At 38.0% G+C, this 13,045-nt stretch overlaps 1 protein-coding gene across 5 annotated transcripts in view; it reads right to left on the reverse strand.

The window, feature by feature from the left end:
* The window catches only part of LOC110826712 (pseudouridylate synthase RPUSD2), a 210,933-nt gene that overhangs the window by 22,681 nt on the left and 175,207 nt on the right, over positions 1-13,045 (reverse strand). The window lies entirely within an intron of this gene.

A 13,045-nucleotide genomic window follows, 5' to 3' on the forward strand; every position in this document is an offset into this window, starting at 1 on the left:
TCATTAAAGTAAAGCTGTCCTAAGTACACGGTGAAGGGGCATGAGGCGAGATGAGGTACAGTTCCCACCCGTCCTTAAACTTGGCAATAAATGGTGGTGAGGAGTATAATTGCTTAGAATTTTCAGTTAAAACTGGATGGTATCTGAGATATTATTGTGCCAAACATGATGTTATGGCATCCAATATAAAATGTTTATCTTCCAGAAATTAAAACAAGTAAGTTCATTAAACAAACACAGCAATTTAGACATTAAATTAAATTTTGGTGATGAAGACTAAAATTTTACCAGCGTATTCTGTGCTCAAATATATAAAATAAAGAAATAAATAAACCCATAAACCATGTGTCGTGCCTGATTTTTTTTTGCAGTGGATAAAAATGCCAATTAACTGGTATCAATCATCATTTTCATTTTAAGAATTATTAAATATTTCAATCTTTTGAAAGTTCTCGAATGTTTTTGTGTCATAACATGAGAGATAAGTAAATGAAAATGGGAAAAAATATTACGGAAGACTCGAGTCGGCAGCCACAGTCATTGGCTATACCGATCAACAGGCCTGCTACCACAAATGTGGATTTCATGGTTTTCCTCAGTCCCAGGCAAATACTGTGACATTACCTTAAATAATGCCATAACTGATTCATTTCTTATCTTTTCCAATTCACTGATCATTAATTACCATTTGATACTACACTGTCTCAGCCTCTGACAGTCATAAACAAAAAAACACAATCGATATAATATTTAATCCCTTAAGTATTTTCAGAGACGAACCACAAGGATGGAACACATGTGATTGCCATCGTATGTTACTTTTATGCATTCGGTACAATGAAGCCATAAAATGTAGTACATTCCTCATGCGTTGTGAGGTTTCCATCATGTACGTGTTGCTGTTCATGTTATAACAGAGTTTAAATGTGCTTACATTTAGTATAAACTGACATAAAAGAAAGGAACAAACATGTTAGCCTTTATTTGTGGAACAAGTAATTACTCATAACACAGAAAATATATGTGAAAGTATTTGCTCAATTGTTATGTTACGCTGTTAAAATAAATAACTGTGCACTGTAGACATACGATTATTTATTTTTCTTCACTGGGCTCAGGGTGAACATGATGAGTGCTTAAACATTGCCTCAGAGCTTCTGAACGTGGCTCTAAAAAGATTATTTACTCTTAAAAGTAATTTTTGTTTTTATGTTTTCTTTCACAATGCTGGTTTAAAAAATTTCAGCGTGGAAGCTGGAAAGGAGAGATATGTAAGATTTGAGGTTTACACAGCGGTGAGTATGAAGATTTCTGTCTTCTGGGTTGTTCCGCTGTGTAGTCTGGTCGATGTTTACCAACGTTTCAGAGGTCATACTGGTTCCATCATCAGGGCGATGAATATGAAGATTTCTGTCTTCTGGGTTGTTGCGCTGTGTAGTCTGGTCGATGTTTACCAACGTTTCTGAGGTCATACTGCCTCCGTCATCAGAGTATGAAGATTTCTGTCTTCTGGGTTGTTGCGCTGTGTAGTCTGGTCGATGTTTACCAACGTTTCAGAGGTCATACTGGCTCCATCATCAGGGCAATGAATATGAAGATTTCTGTCTTCTGGGTTGTTGCGCTGTGTAGTCTGGTCGATGTTTACCAACGTTTCTGAGGTCATACTGCCTCCGTCATCAGAGTATGAAGATTTCTGTCTTCTGGGTTGTTGCGCTGTGTAGTCTGGTCGATGTTTACCAACGTTTCAGAGGTCATACTGGCTCCATCATCAGGGCGATGAATATGAAGATTTCTGTCTTCTGGGTTGTTGCGCTGTGTAGTCTGGTCGATGTTTACCAACGTTTCAGAGGTCATACTGGCTCCATCATCAGGGCGATGAATATGATGACGGAGGCAGTATGACCTCTGAAACGTTGGTTAACATCGACCAGACTACACAGCGCAACAACCCAGAAGACAGAAATCTCCAAGGAGAGACATAATTACGATAGAATGAAACAAAAGTATTTTGAGTTCACGTTACAGGTACTGATTTGAGAACGTAAGTGTGGGTTACGTTAACGTTTACTGGCACTGTGCTGTTCCTTGACTTAATATTTCTCGATGTTTTGAGCCCCAAAGGAACCCTCCTCTGTCTTTCTAACCGTAGCTGCATGTCTGTCTAAAGACAAAGAGAACCAATATGTACAGCTCATTAGGAGCGTACAACTGTAGAGTATAATTAGATCCCAATAGCAATTATTGACACATTATGGAGCATATAATTAAATTAGATGCTCCAAGCTGACATGAAACTCATTTGTTTGCTTAATGAGTTTAAAAGTCGCTACAAGTGCACTCTGAATATCATGACACGGGTTTATTGAATTATATACTGGCTTTCCCTTCACACCAGATACAATGGTTATACCAATGCATCAGGGGTGTCTTGGATCAGGAAATAACAAGACTTAACTACATATATAAGGGTTAAACCACCATGATTCGGGCTCTGCAGCCTCGTTTGTGAAGTGATCCAACTCTAAGGTTAAATCGAGAAAAATGTGGAAAATGCTTAAGATATTCTATTCTATTTTATCAATTTAATACTATCCATGGCGAATTTGTGTTGTCACCTTAATGTTAATAAAAAAAATTATTATGCTAAATTTAAAATATTTTATTTAAACTTTGCAAACATGTAAACAATAAACATCTAAGTTTAATGATAAAAAAATTACCTCAAAGAATAAATATGTCTGTTTTCCGGGTTGTTGCGCCGTGTAATCTGGCCGAAGTTTATCGACGTTTCAGAGGTCCCTGCTGCCTCCATCATCAGGGGTACCAGACTACAAAGTGTAACATCCCAGAATACAGCCATCTACATACATGCCGCCGTGAGAACCTCAAATCACATAAAATATATTAAATTTACCACGAAATAATCTGTATTGGGACATCTATCTTGCCTACGTTACATAAAGTAAATTAAACACTTGTCAACATAATTTTATTAGCTTCTCATACGCGAATATAGGCTAATGTTACTTGGCTGCACGTTTCGACGCCAAAGCGTCATCATCAGGCGAAAAAACATGTCCCGTGTCACGCGTCTAACTAAATGTACGCCATTACAATTTGCCTGAATAATGGACGAAATAAACAAAAGCACAGGACTACAATTAAGCAAATATATTCCACAGAACATTAAATTTGTTTGCTGAATATCCGATTTACTTAATTATTAAAAATGGTTCATAAAGCAAAAAAATGGCGACACAGTATAAAGTGCACATAGCATTAGGCTCTACTGTCTGAATTATGATAATATTAAAAAGGCAAAAGACAAATTCATGCGTCTCTCTCTGGAGTACCTCTACGTGTTGAAGCGGGCTGTACAACCGACGATTCAGAGAAACATGCTGCCTACATCTTCAGTGTCGCAGTGAGTTGGATGGGAATAAAGCCTGTAATATAAACAGCTAGTGTGATCCTCCCAGGCCCACGAAAGAGGGAGTGCTCACTGCTACTGTACGTAGTGCAGTATCTCTACTGTCATTACAAGACACCTTCATCCGTAATTAAGAAACATCAAGGCCAGTGACGTATGTAAAATCACAATCAGCTTTTGTACATGTTACATTCGCCAGGAAGAACGAGATGTATCCTAGATTCAGAGACTGAGGAGTACGTCAGGAGCAGTTTCCTAATTTCCTGTACGATCTTGATACAGAAAACTCCCTCCACGACTCTCGCACATCTGTGATTCAATCACAAAAGCCATTCGTTGCGTCAAACCACGCCCTGTACAAATGCTAAGCGCGGGACTGTAAGTAAGAACGCAAAGTTCAAACGTATAAAACTACAATCGATTCAATATCTCGACAACAAAAATCGAATGCCACATATAGCACAAGACCTACTCGAGACTCGAATCGAACCCAAACGCTTTCGCTGCGAATTTCATCCTCCACTAACCTCAATAGTTTCAGCCCCCCCCCCCACAAATTAAGTTTAAACTACATTAAATAAATATTAAGTATTCAAACACACTTGCTTTAAAGTAGTACATATAACAAAAGCATTCAATATTTTTCTTTAAAATTATAAAAAATATGTCTATGTAATATGGCAGGCCACATACTAACCAAAATTTAAGAAAAAAAATCATAAAATAGATAATTCTACGTGGCATCACAGGAGCGTAAAGGATTATCCTCATTCTTAAACCGGGTGTGTCTGGAAATAAACTTTACTTAAATAAAGACAACTTCTATTCTGATGGCTACCAAAACGTTCGTTCCTCGTCCTGATATTTTGAAAATAATGTAACAAGTCACAAGTCCAAAGGCTCTCTGCTAGATTAATAGAAACATTACTTTTGGGTTCAACTTCCCAAACACATATCTTGATCGCCTGCAACATCGGGCATAGATGACCCGTCACGCAACGCTGCCGGAGAAGTTGCCGCATCAACACGGCGAATAGTCTACTACTATTTGCCTTGATCAAAACGTTGAATGAAGATGTTGACGAACAATTACACGATGAAATACGTATTTAGTTTCTCCTTCTTATTTTAATATTTTCCGTCAAATCACAATTTTTAATAAGATAATAAAATATAAAATATTTAAAATATCATTTCACGTTCCGCATCGAATGATCGATTTACAAATTGGAACGTCTCTTACGACATGTTTCGGTTATATTTAACCGTCCTCAGGTATAAATTAGATTGGTAAAATTTAAAACTCGAATTACAATCATTTACAATGTTATGCAGTTTGTTGAAAATGTTCTTATCAGATTACTCTTATATATTATTATTATATGTAAATCGATCATTCGATGCGGAACGTGAAATAATATTTTAAATATTTTATATATTTCATTATCTTATTAAAATTGTGATTTGACGGAAAATATTAAAATATTAACCTAATTCACAATATGACGCAAATATACTACCTTTATACTTCTTATTCGTCGTCCTCGTGGTTTAGAACTTCACGACATAGTAGGAAGAACATTTAACACAGTCGTGACAGGATCGCCAAGACAATATTCAAACCCTTGACCTCTCGAACACGAAGCACGAGTACCAACCACGTTTGGTAACAACATTTTAACATAAAAAGAGAACAGAAAGTTTAAATATACATCTGTTTAAGTATGTCACATATTTAATTATTCGTGTTTTTTTCCGTCTAATCACAATTGTATATAAATAAAATTATACATAAGATATTAAAATATCATTTACATATTTGGTACATCTTTTTACTACATGTTTCGGTTACATTGAACCATCTTCAGGTGTAAAGGTAAAAGTTAAAAATTATAATCTTATAAACTAAAACTTAATTACTGTTGTTGTGTAACTTCTGATGATGTTTACATCCAAAATCATTGGAGTGAGGGTATATATTGAAGTGATAGTGGTTTAACATTGGCCTGTAACGTAAATAGTTTAAAATATTTTTAAATATTACTGACCTTGAAAGAACGAGTATAGAAGACAAAATATAATAAGGTAAAAATAAATAAAAATGGAAAGTAAAATATAAAAATGAACATACCGAGGAAGAGCGTAGATATGTCTTGAAGGTATTCAGAAGTACTAACGTATCCGAGGAGAACATATTTTAATATCTTATGTATAATTTTATTTATATACAATTGTGATTAGATGGGAAAAAAACACGAATAATTAAATTTTAATTCACAATATGACGCAATTATATCAACTTATGTCACATATCTTTACCAATAGATTCGTTTCCGAATGCAGCCACGCACTGAGCATTTTACAGTTTTTTCGAAGGTTGATTTTGAAGTGGCAGGCCTGCATTTGCTCTCTACGCAGCAATAAACTTCACGCACGCACAGACACACACACATCGCCCCCAGAACTGAACGCTCAATTGTCCTAGTTGTAACAGAGAAGCTTCATAAAGGCTTTAACTACAGGAGCGCTTTCTGGCACTGAGTCAAAGGCTTTCTCGATGACAGTCGTATTGACGGCACGTGGGGTGCTGGGCCATGTCACACATCCTCTACGTGGGAAGGCAGGCGACTGCCGGCCGTCAAGGAAAGTAAGCTCAGTGGATAAACGGAAGAAAAAAACTCTTTCTATCGGCAGTCAAAATCTCGGAATTTAGATGTTACGAATTCATATTATAAACTATTTGAAATCATTAATCCAGTGCATAAAAGTCACGGTTTACATTACGACAGGGATTTATAATTATCAACAATTTAAGACACCTAATTTTTTTCGGTTTTGCTTTGTATATTGTATCCTTATTTTGCTCTCTGCTTCAGAAAGGCAGTTTATTTTGAAAGCAGGAAATGAGATCTGTCTACCTCGGTAATAAATTATAAACGACTACTGTCATTATAGGTTTCCGAAAATGTTGTATTATTTTTCTCCTTTTACACTGTTTGCATTAGAAAATTTTTACAGTGTCTCGGAACCTGCCGGCCCCTTACCGGGACGTTTTAGAGATGTTCTCTGTACCTGCCCTGGTTTTGAGTTCACTTTCTTCAAGGGTACATAAATGTCTGATTCTATCAAAATATTTTTATTTTGGTCTTCTGCATTGTGTGACGCCATATGGATTTACAGGTGAGTACAAACATTTAATAGGAACATACTGTCTCCATCTTCAAACGTGCAAGTTTTTCCCTCAACGTGACAGCCTACTGAAGTGGACAATATCTTTGCAAAATAATGGAATAACCAATCAGATATCTAAAAGATATAACCGAACACGTGTTTCGAAATCTTTAGTTCAAAGGTCAGGACGTTCCTTTAGAGATATACGAGTATTACAACTATCTCGCCAGACAGTCCTCTGTTGTTCCAAACTGCTCGTTTAGTTCATGTGCATGACACTTGGAGAAGTGTCTGAAAGGGGCAGACGCTCTTGAAGAAAGGGCTGTATCATCAGCATACAAAGTGCATCGTACAATAGGGACGACTACACGTAATTATCAGTACAGGAGTCGGGCGGCACACATTGTGTGTTCAGACCAACAGCTTGTGTATTATGCAGCCGAAATGAACGTTCCCCATCCTATAAACAGTAGAGCCACCGACTGATTTCATCTTGAGGTTCGTAACGTCATCCCATTATCTCCCCACAATGACACTGCTTTCCATGGTCGTCAGTAGCGTACTCTATTCTTACTTGTCCAAAGCTTAGCTCTTTAAAGCACAACGGTAACTATATATACCGCCTTCCTTAACACTCAATAACTAAGCATGTTGCCCACATAGCTTAGTATGATTCTCAAAACAAACAGCGATCATATCTTTAAACAGCGTTAACCAGTTGATCTATGTAATGGTTAAATGCTGTGTTTTCTTCGAAGTACGGACTGGACAAAGCTATTTAGATGCGCTTCGGGCTTAAGTCGGCCATCTCGACACAGGTTTTCCTTGGTTTTCCTCTGTATTCAAGCAAATGCTGAGATGGTTCCCAAGTTCCAAGTTGCCACTGCAAGCTTCTCATGCAGCCCTCCCGATTTAAATTAATCAAAATTTACCACCCCTTAAAGCCGTCAAAATTTACCTCCCCCCCCTTAGTAGAAACTTCTAAATTATGTACTAAACTTCCAAATCAATAGCCTCAGCTTTCTCTAATACAAAATTCAAAATTCCGTCTTTTCTGCCAATCATCACACTAACGTCTTCACTCTTACTTTATCCTTAACAGAAGGACGAGCGGGCATTGCCTGGGGACCTTCTAACTACAAGATGCTCTTTCTCTCTCTCTCTCTCTCTCTCTCTCTCTCTCTCTTCGGGCTTAAAAAACCACCAAGACTGGAAAGGTGAACGGTAATACGGAGTACAAACATTTTCAAATCCATCCATTCCCATTTTACACACCCTATCGGATCACATGTTCTTTTATTTCAGGAAGAAACTGCACAGCTAAACACAATCCCTATCGGGAATCGAACACCACACCCACCAGTCGCCTTAAACACTATAACATCCCCGACTCATATGCAATTTCAACCGGGGCATGAAGCTGACTGCTCACCTGCGCCTAGTAGCTCGGGCACAAAACTTGAGAAGCCAAATGCCCTCTAGGCATGACAGTAACATGAACCTAGATTGTCCGTACGAACATGCACACGCAAAACAATAATCCTACTTGATTTAGTGCGCTAGGATACACGGAATTAGTCTCTTATATTCAGATGTTCAGAAACAGTGTATTTCACAACCGATTTACCGAAAGAAACAGCTGTAGTTTCACTTTTGGGAGCTCTTTCAAAAACCCCTTTACTCCTGGTCTGAGGCAGAAACTGTCGGTCATCAAAATCGAAATGATTTACGCTACCGTTGAAGCTTACAGCACTTCTCCGTACTGTACAATGTCCATTCATCACGCGACTGTCAGCATTCTACAGGGTGTTCACAAGTGAGCAACAAGGCTGCTTGCTCACTGATCGCCCATTTTCTTCAACCTAACGGAACGGAGGTGCTGCACAGAGCTATCCACTTTATTCTACCTTTGGTTCGAATTTTAGTGCCATTTTTCCATCTACTTCTTGGCTGCTCGTCAGTCAACATTCACTTTCGATATTGCAGTGTATATTCACAATCCCTTTTATGACAAAGCTCGTCTAAATAATATTTTAGAATTCAGTCCGTACCGCGAAGAAAACACAACACTTCACCATTACAAAGATCAACTGGTCACATTTAAAAACATTATTTTAGAATTCAGTCCGTACCGCGAAGAAAACACAACACTTCACCGTTACAAAGATCAACTGGTCACATTTAAAAACATTATTTTAGAATTCAGTCCGTACCGCAAAGAAAACACAACACTTCACCGTTACAAAGATCAACTGGTCACATTTAAAAACATTATTTTAAAATTCAGTCCGTACCGCAAAGAAAACACGACACTTCACCATTACAAAGATCAACTGATTAACGCTGTTTAAGGAAATAATCGCTGTTTACACTGAGACTCATACCAAACACTTAACTACAAAACACAGTTACTGATTGTCTAAGCAGATGGTACATATATTTACCACTGGGCTCGTTTTAGAATAACGTCTGGTGATTCCACAACTTATAAGATCTTTGTGATCTCCCGTTAGGTCACTGGGTCATCAACCCGAGGTCCGCACGTGTATTCTGGATGGTCCGTGTATTATATTTGTAATTTTGTATAATAAAAAGTGGCTAGCTTGTATTAAGCTAAAATATATGAAAATACCTTTAACGTACGCCGATAAATTAAAACAAATTAAGGTGGGAAAGAAAAGACTTATTCAATCCGGGGCCAACGCAGGTGACAGAGGCTGAGAAAATCAGTTATTGGGGCTCATTGAATCCGCCTTACGTTACAATTACGTGTAATTCATTAATTACATATAACGAAATAATATTTTCACATATCTTAAAACTTGTAAAACTACCTTGTGCGTTTCCTGCGACATGACGAACTTCAGAAGCAGAAATATATAAAAACAGGAGAAGATTAAAGCACAGTAATGCTAAAATAGTATAATTCGTGTTCCACACCTTCTCTCATATCTAGTTAAAAAGCCTACTTAATTATTCAGGGCGAAGAGAGAGAGAGAGCTCGGAATTAAAAGGCGATTCGGTCATCGCCCAAAGAGGTGACGCCTCGCGTTTTCAGCCGAAGCGGACGTCGTAATAAACATATATGACCAATGACGACGCAAATACTGGATCAATACACTGGGTATTTAAAAAAAAAGTTTACGTTTCATAAAAAAAATGACGTCACCAAATGGTTTGATGGCTCTGAAACGCGGTCTTCTGATGATTACAATGATAATCCCAGCGATGATAATAATATGACACTTTTATAAACTTTCACTCTCTCGTCCTCCTTCCTTTGGGTGGATTCTGTAATATCTTTTTAAGGGTTATATTAAGCTCTGTAATGCGATTAGATTGACATCAATACATTATACATTTGTTGGTTTATAATCAGGCCTGCTAAGGGACCACAGAAACCACTGTGTTAAATAATTGAACATCATGAAAACGTTTGTTTATACAAGCCGTCTGGGACCGGGTGTAATCCGGATGATCATTCCTTTCAGCGCCAGAAATGTTACAGAAGTAATCGCCAATTCTGTGTGTCGTGAGATAACAGCCTTCAGCCGTCTGATTAGGTAGAAATCGCTTCAAGTCCCGAATCTACGAATTCACTCACTGACAGAATGAGTTAAGAATCGACATCACTAAACTACTATTTTAACTACGCAAATACGATTTCACGTTCTCACGGTGGCGAGTGTGAAGATGGTTGCCTGTATTCTGGGGTGTGGCGCCGTTTTCACCGACGTTTCGGAGGTGTTTCGTGACTCTTCAAAAATTGGTGTCAGACGGTCGAAGGCTAAACCTGACGTCTGGAACAGATCCGTTGCGTAGCTGACTGCTGATACCAATGACGGTATTTTACTTTGATGTAGAGAAGGTAATAAATTCCCAATATCTGACATCCAAGTTTTCTCCCTCGCATATTCTTTGGCGGAATATATAATGGCGACGGATGACATCGATTTTATGCGTGATGTGGTCAAACGTAATAAAAGAAGTTGTAACTCAGAGGAAGGAATTCGATATAACGGAGCTCCGCTCCTTTATCGACTGATCGATTTCAAAAAAGTCGATGACTACACAAATGTTGTTTTTCTACAATGCCTCAGAAGGTTTAACAGTGTTTTTCAAGGGTTTGTAGCATTCGCCTGTAAATTTTCTGTGATGGAGCCCCCCCCCCCAAAAAAAAAGGGGTGGATCTGCTGTCAAGAATTTGTTTTGTGTTAATGTTTCTCATTCTTCTAACACGACCCAACAACTCTGTTATACTCTGTTAATTTAGTTTTCGGTCGGGTTTGTGTCAAGTCATTCTGTAACTCCTTCATTAATATTAACATTAAAATATCGGATGAACAGGGTGTGGCCTGGATTGACTACGCTCGCGAGGTGGGGAGGGGGGGGTGTCCAATGGCGAGTTTTTTTAATACTTTATGAACTTTCAGGGATCCGTAGTGAAGGGGGGTACTTTTCTACCGGCGAATAAATGTCAACTGCCCAACTGCTCTATCATTCGCCGAGCAGACTGACAGCAGTATCGCGAGTAACTCGTAATTATCGATTCGTTTAGTGTCGATATGGGCGTACAGTGTGTGATATATAGCGACAGAATTATTATTATTATTATTATCCCATCTCTTCACCACTTTATGGGGTATGTACTTCCATGTACCCGAGACAGACTTTGTCCCTAAGGTACAAAGGGCAGCAGCTATTTCCGGGATACATATTGTTTATTATTAAGTATTATTTATTTTATTTAGAATTATTAAATTGAATTATATTACTTAGGTATCGTATTTAGCCCATTTACTTGTGAAATATAATTCAATAAATGAATCGAATTATTATCATTATTAATATGGTACATTCATATATTTAGTTTCATTTGTTTGTTTGTTTTACTTTTATTATTATTGAAATAAATTAATTACTTATTATATTTTATCCTGTACTCTGGTTTAGTGCTTGGCTGTTGTCAAGCACTTTAATAAATGAATTGAATTGAATTATTACGAGTCCAGAAGGACCTTAATGAAGAGATGCGTGGACTATTTCACGCCATTCGTCCTAGCATTTTTATGTTGGTGATATACTCGCTTCTCTGCTGCGTATAAAACCAGAAATGCGACTTTAAATTGGCACAGGACTGCACAGGAGGTCTCTGACACCATCAGATTCCTAAGGCGTTAGTGTAAGAGTGATATATCTCATACACAGAATAAGTTAACGCGGGTTTTGGAAGTCCTGACTTAATTGCCGGAATAATAGAAGTGGGGGAGGGGTACGAATAATCCCCGTTGATTTAATCTCAAGAGCAGACTTCATCCCCCCCTTCCACATTCCCCTGCAGAATCGAAGTGTCATTACGGTAAAGGGTTTAAAAGCGTCAGAGAGCGATTTCTAATACGAACTGACGTCACTCCCGATTATGCTCTTATAAAGACGCGAACTAAATAAAGACAGGAAGAGGGAGGGGGGAAAATATATTTCTAGCGTCGTTTTATTATAAATTATCGTCGCCGTTATCACGTGGAAGCAGGAAACCAATACACCGCGTATTGATTATAAATAATTACAATTTTAGTTAAAACATCAAATGTACCTGGGGCAATCGAGACAACAGGGCGCAGATGTTTCGGGGAGAAGAAAGGTGTTCGTATATCAAGGTAATACGTTGTGTGCCTGAATGTTAGCTCCTACCATATACAGATTTACTACTACAAAAAGAAAATTGTCAGTGGAACCACGGTTCCGGATAATTTGACGTAAATACGTCTATACGGAAAGGAAGTTTATATATTGGCTTTATTCTAAATATTTCCTTTTTACATGCTTTACAATTGAGTAAAGTTTGATTAAGACTTTGCGTATTTAACTTGAATTAGTTACGCTTAAGATGGGTCTGTGGTAGATGAATGAAATGAAATATAATGTAATGTAAGGTAGGGTAATGTAATGTAAGGTAATGTAAGGTAAGGTTTTTTATATTATTTTATTCAGTGTTCTGTCTGACGACAGGTCCATATGAACAGGATCCTTCCATCCTTTTCTCGGACTGGGACCTGTTCATATACGTTCTTGGCAGATGATCCAGAAGTGGTTTGCCATTGCCTTCTTCTGTGTGTGAATGGAGTAATTGTTGGGATGCCACGGAGGAAAACTCCGTTTTGCCTAGACCACGGCCTTGCCCAACACAAGTTATAAATTCGAACCCGAGACCCCAGGATTACAAGGCCAGCGTTCTACCCGCTAGACCACCGTGGCGCCTAAGGTAAGGTAATGTAATGAAATGTTTTATAGGTAACAACAATGCCGAGTAAACAGATGACGTTTCCTAGGTAACCATCTTACACATTTTCATGACGCCTTTTTGCGGAATGACTCTTCTGTATAGACGTATTTACGTCAAAATAACCACGCTGTACAGACAGCAGACAACACGGGGTGAAATGA

This window comes from Zootermopsis nevadensis, unplaced genomic scaffold, assembly GCF_977971745.1.
Source record: "Zootermopsis nevadensis isolate Lab colony 2312 unplaced genomic scaffold, Znev_1.0 Znev_ptg000028l, whole genome shotgun sequence".
NCBI classification, from domain to species: Eukaryota; Metazoa; Arthropoda; class Insecta; order Blattodea; family Termopsidae; genus Zootermopsis; species Zootermopsis nevadensis.